Source organism: Physcomitrium patens, chromosome 3 (genome assembly GCF_059467195.1).
Source record: "Physcomitrium patens ecotype Gransden chromosome 3, ASM5946719v1, whole genome shotgun sequence".
NCBI classification, from domain to species: Eukaryota; Viridiplantae; Streptophyta; class Bryopsida; order Funariales; family Funariaceae; genus Physcomitrium; species Physcomitrium patens.
The window spans coordinates 15,658,181-15,668,099 of NC_143412.1; the positions used below are offsets into that span (position 1 = coordinate 15,658,181).

Below are 9,919 nucleotides of genomic sequence, written 5' to 3' on the forward strand. Positions count from 1 at the left end.
TGTTCAAATCTAAGTTTTTTTTCATGATTTAAGCCAATTGTGATGCGAAATGTTTCAATAATGTCAATCATAAGAATTTTGTGAACTTCATATTACTAAAATATTTATCTAAAATTAATTGTTGGAGGACTTACAAATACTACTCTTTGTTAAAAAAAAACTAGAGTCAAAGATTTCAACACTTAATTCTAAAATTAGTATCTTTCCAAAGGTGTGATTAAATGTACTATAATTTAAAAAGAAATGACAATAGTCTTAACCTATATATATATATATATATATATATATATTTAAGTTTTTCTTGAATAGACATATGAATTATTTTATTTTAATTCTTCTTATAAAAACCAAAACAAACATAGTGTCGTGATAAAATAAGCAATACATATTATCCAAGGAATAAAATAACATCTAAAGCAATCTAGGTATACTAATGAGGTGATTTAATATAAGCTTTTGGAATTAAATCTTGAGAGATAACAACTTCATTAATTAATATACAAACATATCTAACTTTAAGTTCAAAATAATATATGAAAAATTAAAAAAACAAATAAGTTATTGTGCTTATTAATTGATAAGCCTTATTTAGAAAAAAAACTAAAATATAAAGAAATTTTATTTAACAAAATTTTTTATACTTGTGACATTGTTAAAAAATAGAACAATTTTTTTATGATTAAAAACTTCTCACAACTTTTAATATCAATGCTTCTAAATGCTCCATTATTTTATAAGCAGGTTGATATTGTTTATATAGATTTTCACATTTGAACTAGTTTATGCAATAGTGCTTGTTTTTAAAGTCATGTTAAATCTATAGCTCATGCATTACATTTGACAACCATGATGCCCAAAATGACATCTTCTCTTAAGCATGAGTGGTGTTTATTTAGCACCTCATATACTTTTAAGGCTTCTAAATTTAGATTTTAGTAAATTATAGGAAAAAAATCTCAAAAGTAAAATGAACATGGTTAAGTATGCTAATGACAAGATTGTAGGAACTAAAATGAGGTCATGGATTTGATTACAAGAGACACCAAAATATCCAAGTGGTTATACCAAAATATATGTGCTTTCATTTATTATCAAAATATTAAAATTTAATATAGGATATATTTCTAAATATATTTATTAATTATTACTTGTTAATTATTAAATCCATTATTTTTATCAAGCACAAGAACAAAAAAAAAATATTATCAAAAGCTTCAATCCCATAGGCTTATAAACATGGATTCAAGTAATTTTTTAAAGTGTACTTATGTACAATAATAGAAAAAATATATATATATTAAACATCAAATGATTACTAATTAGTTAAAATATTATATTCTATATTTTAAAAGTATATTCTTATAAATTAAATGATAGAATGAATATATGATTTTCAAGACAATTGGACAACTTTCTTGCAATTACTAGAAAATTTAAATAATAAGATGGTACAGTCTTCTTAACAAAGTATTTTGTTATAATTTTTAAAAATCATCTATAATTTGATACTTTTAATTTTTTTAAAGCTAAAATTCTAAAAATAGAAGATTTAAAAATTAGAATAGTAGATCTTCATACAACAATGAAGATAAATTTAAAAGCGATTCAAAAATGACAAAAAACTAATGTAGATGCTTTTAGAAAAGAACAACCTTCATTCAAAGTTGGTAATGAGGTATTATTACTTTATAATAATATTAAGACTAATTGACTTTATCACAAGTTAGATTATCGAAGACTATGTTAGTTTATTATTTTAAATTATATTAATTTAGTGGCATATCAATTGTAAATACTATGAAAAGAATTAAGTGCATCCAATTGGAAGTCCTAAAATTTATACATAAATTAATATAACTTAATTACTATAAATTATAGCTCAACTTAAGTTATTAATCTATTAATTAATTTGAGTTTATACATCTATCTAATTAACATTCATCCAATCTATGTAATAGATGTCATGCTAATTTTTTATTTGCATAATACATCACATCTAAATTAATAATTTTATCTAATTAATTTATTTATCTAAAAAATTCATCAATTGATTATATTAATCATCTATATCAAATTCAATATTATTTTTAATCTTTCATCCAAGATTCATCTATAAAAATCGATTAATGAACTAAAAAAATCATTGAAATAGGAAGCAAAGGAATTTGACATTTCTAAACCTATTGCAACACCTATTTTTACAAAATAATATACCCCTCCTAATCATGAGCTCTAAATTGAATTCAAGTAGTCTTATTAGAAAGAATACTTGAAAGCATATCTATTTTTAAATTTTACCTACAATTTTAATTGTATGCCTTCAATATTGCCTTTTAAAATTTTTGCTTTAATTTAGCAAGGCAACATACATCTTTTTACAAAATTAAATACTACAACTTGGTTCTTGATTTTTATTTAGTAAATCTAAGCTTATTTTAATTTTGAATTTAAATGTCAACTTTTCTAAAAAAAAATTAAATCCTTGAATTCCTTTAATTCTTTTGAACTTTTCTTCTAAAATTGTGCCTTCTTTTGGTTGCTTGAATTTAGATGCAACAGTCTCTTTGCTACAAGAATTAAAAATCTTAACATATTCTAGTTCTAATATGATTAAAACTTAGTTTTTTATAAGCTAGACTTCATCAATTCCTTAAAATAACAACTCTTATTGCCTTTTAGAATCTTTTAAAATTAAAATCTTCCAAATAGATAAACACTCTATAATTCTCTATTTTATATGAAAAATATAAAAAATATAAAAAATTCTAAAATTTCATAATTCTAAGATGTAGAAGATATCTAATATCTTATGGCAAGTTATGTAAAAGTAATTTAATTGGCTTCTAAAATAAGCCAAATAAGAAAAGTTTTGCTTAGTATTAACTTGTGTCATGGTCTAATAACAAAACTTATCTTTGATCCTAATTCCTATTCTAGGCCATTATGTGAGGATATGGTGACTTATTTTGCCAAACTTAAAAAATGACTTTTTGCAAAATAATATTTTCTCTACAAATATAATGGTATATAAATATAATATCTTATCGGACCATAACTTTAATATTAAGTAGAATTACATGAGATTTCAAATATTGTTCTTTATAAGACTCTTAAGCAAAAGAGAACAATGATTAACATATATAGAGAGAAAGTCAATTCAAACATAGAAACTAATTGTAATAATTAATAACTTCATCAGTGTGAATCTATCATATATTGATTTTAAAAATGTTGGCAAGATTATAAAATTTGGAATTATTCCATCTTACTTCTTTATAAACTGATGTTCAATGCTTAAAAGTTAAAATTATAAAAAGCCTTTTCACAAAAATAATTCTTCAATATAAAAAATATCTAAGATTTAGAAGTTTTTGTCAATTTGGTAATTACTATATCATTATTATAAAGACTTTGCTTATACACTATATGATTCTAAAGAAATAAATATATATTCTAAGAAGTATAAAAAAAAAAAGTTAAGATGGAATACTAATTCATTTATGTTTTGTACAATCCATATATCGTAGTTAGAACATTTTTCTAAAGAAACTGTACAAACATCATCAACATTAGACTCCTATCCTAAAATGATCGAAATAGATCATGGATGACAAAAACAAATCTAAGTCCAAATATCTAAAAGTAATTAATTGAATTATTAAAATACCATTGAATAATTTAAATAATTAAAACTGATACTTATAATATCTTAATAATATCAAAAATATAATCCAAAAATACAAACCTAAGTATGAATTGAAAATAGATATTACTTATATTATGTGAATCTTAAACAAAATGACCGTGATGAAGATAACTAAAAAACGATAACAACATAATATTAAATACTCCACACTTCTTAATTAGTTTAAAATTTTAATATTGTTAAAGAATTGTATATCATATTATAAAATGGTTTAACTAAAAAAAATATCTTTTAATAATTGGTTGTTTCACTATGAATTCTTTCTATACTAAATGCCATAAGTAGTTGCTTCATAACATCAAACTCAAACATATATCTTATTCATTTGACTTTTATAAAAATTAATGGATATTTCTAATATCTCCATAATTTTTGCTATTGCCACTAGAATCTTATTTCTACTATAAGACATTCATATTCTTCGTTAATGCTAATAAAAAAAGTAATTTTGTTTTGCTTAAATATAGATATATATAGATATTTACATACATACATATGTAAAATAAGAATAAGATTTTATTACTTTAATTTTTTAAATATATATATATATATATGTACATATACATATTAAAAATATGAACAATTTTTTATTGTAATAAAAGAAATTAAAAAGATATGTCAAATAGATATCAATTTGTGGTGATATAAGCAAAAAATGTAATAGGATTAGTAATATCCTATTCAATTTGTATTAAATACCATCTTTCAATGCTTTCCTATTCTAATGTTGCATGTAATTATGATGCTACATATTCACTAATTCCAAGTTCTTATCTATTCTTTCAATTATCATTCACTTAATCAATTTTAATTTAAATGTAGTTTATTTAATTTAAACAATTCTAAAATATCAAATCATAAGAAAATTCTAAAACTTAAAAATATTCTAACAAAACTTTAAACAACTCTTAATCCTAATAAATCTCAACAAATCTTAGCTCAAATTTCAAATCTTGATATTCCACCTTATCAATCAAAATACAATGTATAATTTGAGTATAGCAACTGCTCCTATCTTCTAAATACTATAATCTCTATAATGTTTAGTTGTTTATTCAAACCAAAGTTTAAACAACTTCATTGACACAAACATTTGTTGCAAAATAAAGCCAAGAAATTTAGACATTTAAATGAAACTAGATATTAGGTTGAAATAAAACTTAAAAAATAATAATATTTAAATTGCACTAAAATCTTCATATTAAAAAAATAAGACAATTCTTAAGTCACTTCCTTATTTTGATCATAAAATAGTCATTAATTATTTATTTACAAATTTTCTAAAGTTTAACTTATTCAATTAATAAGCAAAAGTATTATGAGTTTGTAATAGATGGATAGGTAATAAACATCTTTTTTTCTATTGACCTTGTAATATACTTGTAGATTTGTAAGGCACTATATGTTGAATCTACAAATTTTACAAAAATCCTAAATTTAAGATGTAACAAACTTAGAATACTTTCTACCACTTGTGTTACAACTTCCCATCATCAATATTAACATGTTTATAAATCCACAAATATATAATCATTAATAACATAGTACAAATTGTTACTTTCAAATTTATTTAAATATCTTGGTTCTATCAAGTTGTTCTTAAATATTACTATGTTAATAAGAAAATCTTTTTAAATATATTGATTAAATCTCTTTGATATATTTCTGTTATTTTGGTTAAGATTAAAAAGATTAAAATGTTGAAATTTAAAATGATGATAATAATAAATTGTATATTTATACAAATAACATAAGATCTATTCATATATGTACACTTCATTGTCCTAGTAAACATGAAAATGTAAATGTCAATGTCCTATATGCAAATAAGACAAAATAAATTTGAAATAATTTTTATTACTTAGTCGCACACCTTACAATCATAAATATTGACATTTATATAAATCCAAATTTGAATGACCATTAAAAAAATAACATAGTTGAAATCGATATTTCATATTGACAATGTCATATGTTCTCCAACAGTGCATTGAGTTCACACCATTTTTTTTAGGTAAAACAAAATATGCAAATAAACATATTATCACAGCTGCATGATACAAAAAGCAAAGGTAACTAACTCCTCAGTACGTTTTAAATGACGATAATTTTCCCCATTTCTCTCGATGCTCGATTGTTGAAGCATGTTTACATCGCAGACTTTTCTTGTTGCAAACAGCAATGGCAAGCCTCAGTCGTATCTATTCAGTATTGTCTCGAAGGTTATTGCGATCCACATGAGATTGCCATCTCATATTATTTCGTCAGAATTAGTGCATTGATTCAACATTGTAGAGCTTCTCAACAGAAAACACTCATTCCGTATCGCAGAACCAAGTAACAGCAGATGGAAAAAACCATCCCCCCCTCCCCCCAGAAAACCACGGTCTCACAAAGTCATTGCCTGTCTGAATGTCGCACTAGAAACAGAAGAAGAAATTCAAGGTTGAGCACAATTCAAAGAGTTGAAAATGCTGTGCAATACGGCACCAGATACAAGAGAAATATGCAGATAAATTCTCAATAAATTTATATACCTAGGGTTACAGTCTAAAGAATCGCCTGGTGTGAGCAGGCGCTTCTGGAAATCATGAAGTGCCGTTAACAAAATTAAATCAAACAGCGTCTCTGTACCAATCTCTCTCCCGTTCCAACTCGGCTTTACAATCGGATGCCTACACTGAAGCAATATATGTACAAGGCTTCTTCTAATATACGGTGGTGGTCCTGTGGCGGTGCCCAACGCCAGTGAGGTTACGCTTGATGCGTCGGATGTAGAAGAGGGGGTTGATGTAGTTCAATCTCGCCCTCGTCTTCGCCTTCTGGTATCCAACAGGGTGGGTCACGCGGTTCTTCTTCCAGCGTAGCCTCGCCATGGGGTTGTATCTGAAACAGCACCGATTGCGAGAAAGGAACCCATCAGCACATCAGAACGAATCCACCGCAAACCTGACTCACTCTCTCCATCCCTCACATACATGTAAAGAAGTCCTCAACTGCTCACACATGAACATCACGTGAAGAAATGAAACCACGTAGGCGGCGTCAAAACAAGCGAAAATCAGGAGAAAACGTGAGATCCGAATCCGCACCTGTTCATTCTCCACCGCGCTGTTCCCGCTGGGTGCGTCGCATGCTGCACTTTCGCGTCGGCGTGCCTCAAAGCGTCCATCGCACGAATATCCGCGGCTCAAACCTCACCAACAACTCGCTTCCAACAACTACTACTGGATCGCGAATACCTACAAAATTCTGTCTGTAGCAAAACTCGGAAATCAGGGGAAATACAAAGTGCGTGTGTGAAAGATGGTTGCCAATCAATCGCTGCCTTGAATGGAAGAATCGCACCGTCGATGGATCTTATAGAGCAGCAGCATTCGTGGCCACTACTCCTCGCCAGGCCAGGCTTCGATTCCCTCTGCCTTTTGCGGCGCGGGAGTGGCTGTCGCTCGTGGGTGCGACACTTGTCGCGTATACGTGGCCAGTCTGACTAGGCGCTCGCTGCCACGTGACGCTCCACATCTCAAACGGGGAGTAGTTGTGTATCAATATCTTCCATTAGACTATGCAGGATTTTCTTGGAGAGTACCAATTTTGATTGCAATGTAAAGTCTATGTAAAACACAGTGAGGTTTTGGTAGTTAAAAGTGGCTTAGGTGAAAATTCACAACTTGAAGGCTTAAAAATTACAAGAAGTTCAAAACAAGGTGTAGGATTTGATGGTATCATGAAACATACATTTGACAATTGTGCTTAAGAATTATCCAATTTTAAGGCCTAAATTATAATGTGACATCTTTGATTTTCCTCTATTTTATCATTGTGTTCGTGTTTCTTTTCTTAAATCCAATTGGTTTGATGCAATACTTTTGCATCTTATGACATACTTTTCTACAATTATAAATATTATTTTTTACAAAATTATTTATATTTTTTCTTTAAAATTAATCATGTGAATTAAGTTGTATTATTTTTTTTAAAAGACATAATTGACACTTATAATTACCTAAATTAAAAGAATTAAATAGAAATAAGTAAATTTGATAATATCTTATAGAAAAGTTTATTTGAAGTTTTATAGATATGGATTTGACTTTATATGTATTTATAGGTGATTTCTAGGTTAAAAAATTTGCCATCAAGTTGGCTACATGTTACATATGTGAAAAACTTGTCTTATAAGTTAGACACATATTTCACAAGTTGGATATGTGTCAATGGTCATATAGATGTAAATGATATGAATGACAAAGAAATAAATTTTTTAATACATTCTTATGTCACTTAAAAAGAATAGATATTTATTCAAAGATAATATTATATTAAAATTAGAATGGCTAATACTAAAGACAAGAAGACTAAAGACTCTTGAAACAAAACTAAGAACAAGAAAATGTCAAGGATATAAATTTCAAAGAAAGAAAATCTCAATATATTCTTGTATCATTCAAAAATACTAGAAAATCATTCAAAGATGGTAATATATTGAATTAGAATGGATATTTTCAAAGACAAGAAGACTAAAAAATCTAGAAACAAGACTAAGGACTAAAAAGGCATTGACATGAATAATGAAGACTTCACTCTTGCTTCTATATATCCTATTTAACTAAGAGCTATATGATGATGTTCTGTAGAACCTTAAACATGTGTTGATTGTACAAGATACATGTCTTAATTTGTAAAATTAATTTTTTATATGTGTGCCATATAGTTAGCTTGTTCTATAAGCTATCAATACATGTGAGATATGATTAACTTCTTGACCAAGTTTCTAACCTATCAATCAATTACAAACACATTTAAAGTCAAAATTTTAGAAGATATTATAAAATTAATCTATTTTTATTTACTTCTATTTAATTATATTGATAATTATTAGAATAAATATTTATATTTGTGAGATTATTATCTTTTTTAGAGATAAGTTGTACTAAGAGCATTCATTATATGTTGAAAAAATCCAAGATGCGTCAAATTGTGTTTGCCAAATACTTTGATCTTTGTTCTCTTTGAAAATAATTGATAGGTTTTCTTAGCCATCAATATTATTTCATATTTGGATAGAAAGACCACCATGTTGTTTGATTATTATTAAGACCTATATAAGTGCTTTCAAATAAATATTTGATATAATATCACAAGTTATTTCTACCTCTAATAAAATCTCCAAATATTGAGAGTATCTTTCAAGGTTGTAATAGCAAATATATTATATCTTGCTATTTTTCAAAGAAAAATATGTTATTCTTGAGGATCTTCATTTTGATTATGTCATCTTGAAGGTTGTGATAATTACAACATTTCATTCAAATAGTCAACAAATGATAGCTCTTGAATTGAATTTGTTGGTTGTTGGTTTTTTAATTTTTTAGTGCTACAAATATACATAAATTATAATCTAAAATAGAATGTTATCTTTCCAAGTTCTTATTTCTTTTATAGAAAAGATTTTATATTTTTCATCTTGATTTTGATGGATGTCATCAATGAAAAGTCTTTACTTTCTTTGTTGTATTTACAAGATTTTTTGTCGGCTCTCATACATATTCACTAATATTATATCTGCATCAATGAATAAGATATTCTAATATATTTTGGCATTGCCTTGAATATAAGACTTCTTTCAACTCAAACTCTTGATTATCATCTACTTCTATAAAAGATGGTGACATTTGTCTTCTCTTCAAAATATTCACTATCTTATATGACTCAAAAAAAGACATGTGAAATATGGAATAGATCGTCATAGATTTTAGTAAATATAATTAATAAGCACTAGAATTAATTTATTTACAAATAGAAAATGGTCCATGCCTATAGTAATCCAACTTGTCATAAAGACATCTAATCTTAATATTGTGACAAATTAATTAGACTTTGTTGCCAATTTGGAATTGAAGTTGTTCCTTACGATAGGCATCTGTGTTGCTCTTCTGTCATACTTGAGCTTCTTTTAATTGTGTCTTCATTGCTATATGTAGCTTAGATAAATGACACGCCAAATCTTTTGCCGCATTATCATCAACTTTTAAGAAGTCAAAAACATCAAGTTGTGAATAATCACTATAATCAACAAAAGAAATGTCTATTGCATAGAAGAATATATCATATTATTATAAGCAAACTCTGCCAATAGCAAAAGAATTATCCAATCATCTTATTGATAATTGATGATTCACCTTAAACACTGTTCTAAAATTTGATTTACTT

The 9,919-nt window shown here is 26.6% G+C and overlaps 1 long non-coding RNA gene across 1 annotated transcript; it reads right to left on the reverse strand.

The window, feature by feature from the left end:
- Nucleotides 1-6,213: 6,213 nt before the first annotated feature.
- Nucleotides 6,214-7,029, reverse strand: LOC149989526 (uncharacterized). The gene is made up of 2 exons (XR_016502165.1): nucleotides 6,799-7,029; nucleotides 6,214-6,592 (listed from the first exon to the last, which is right to left on the reverse strand). It is a non-coding gene; the product is annotated as an uncharacterized LOC149989526 (long non-coding RNA).
- Between the last annotated feature and the right edge of the window lie 2,890 nt (nucleotides 7,030-9,919).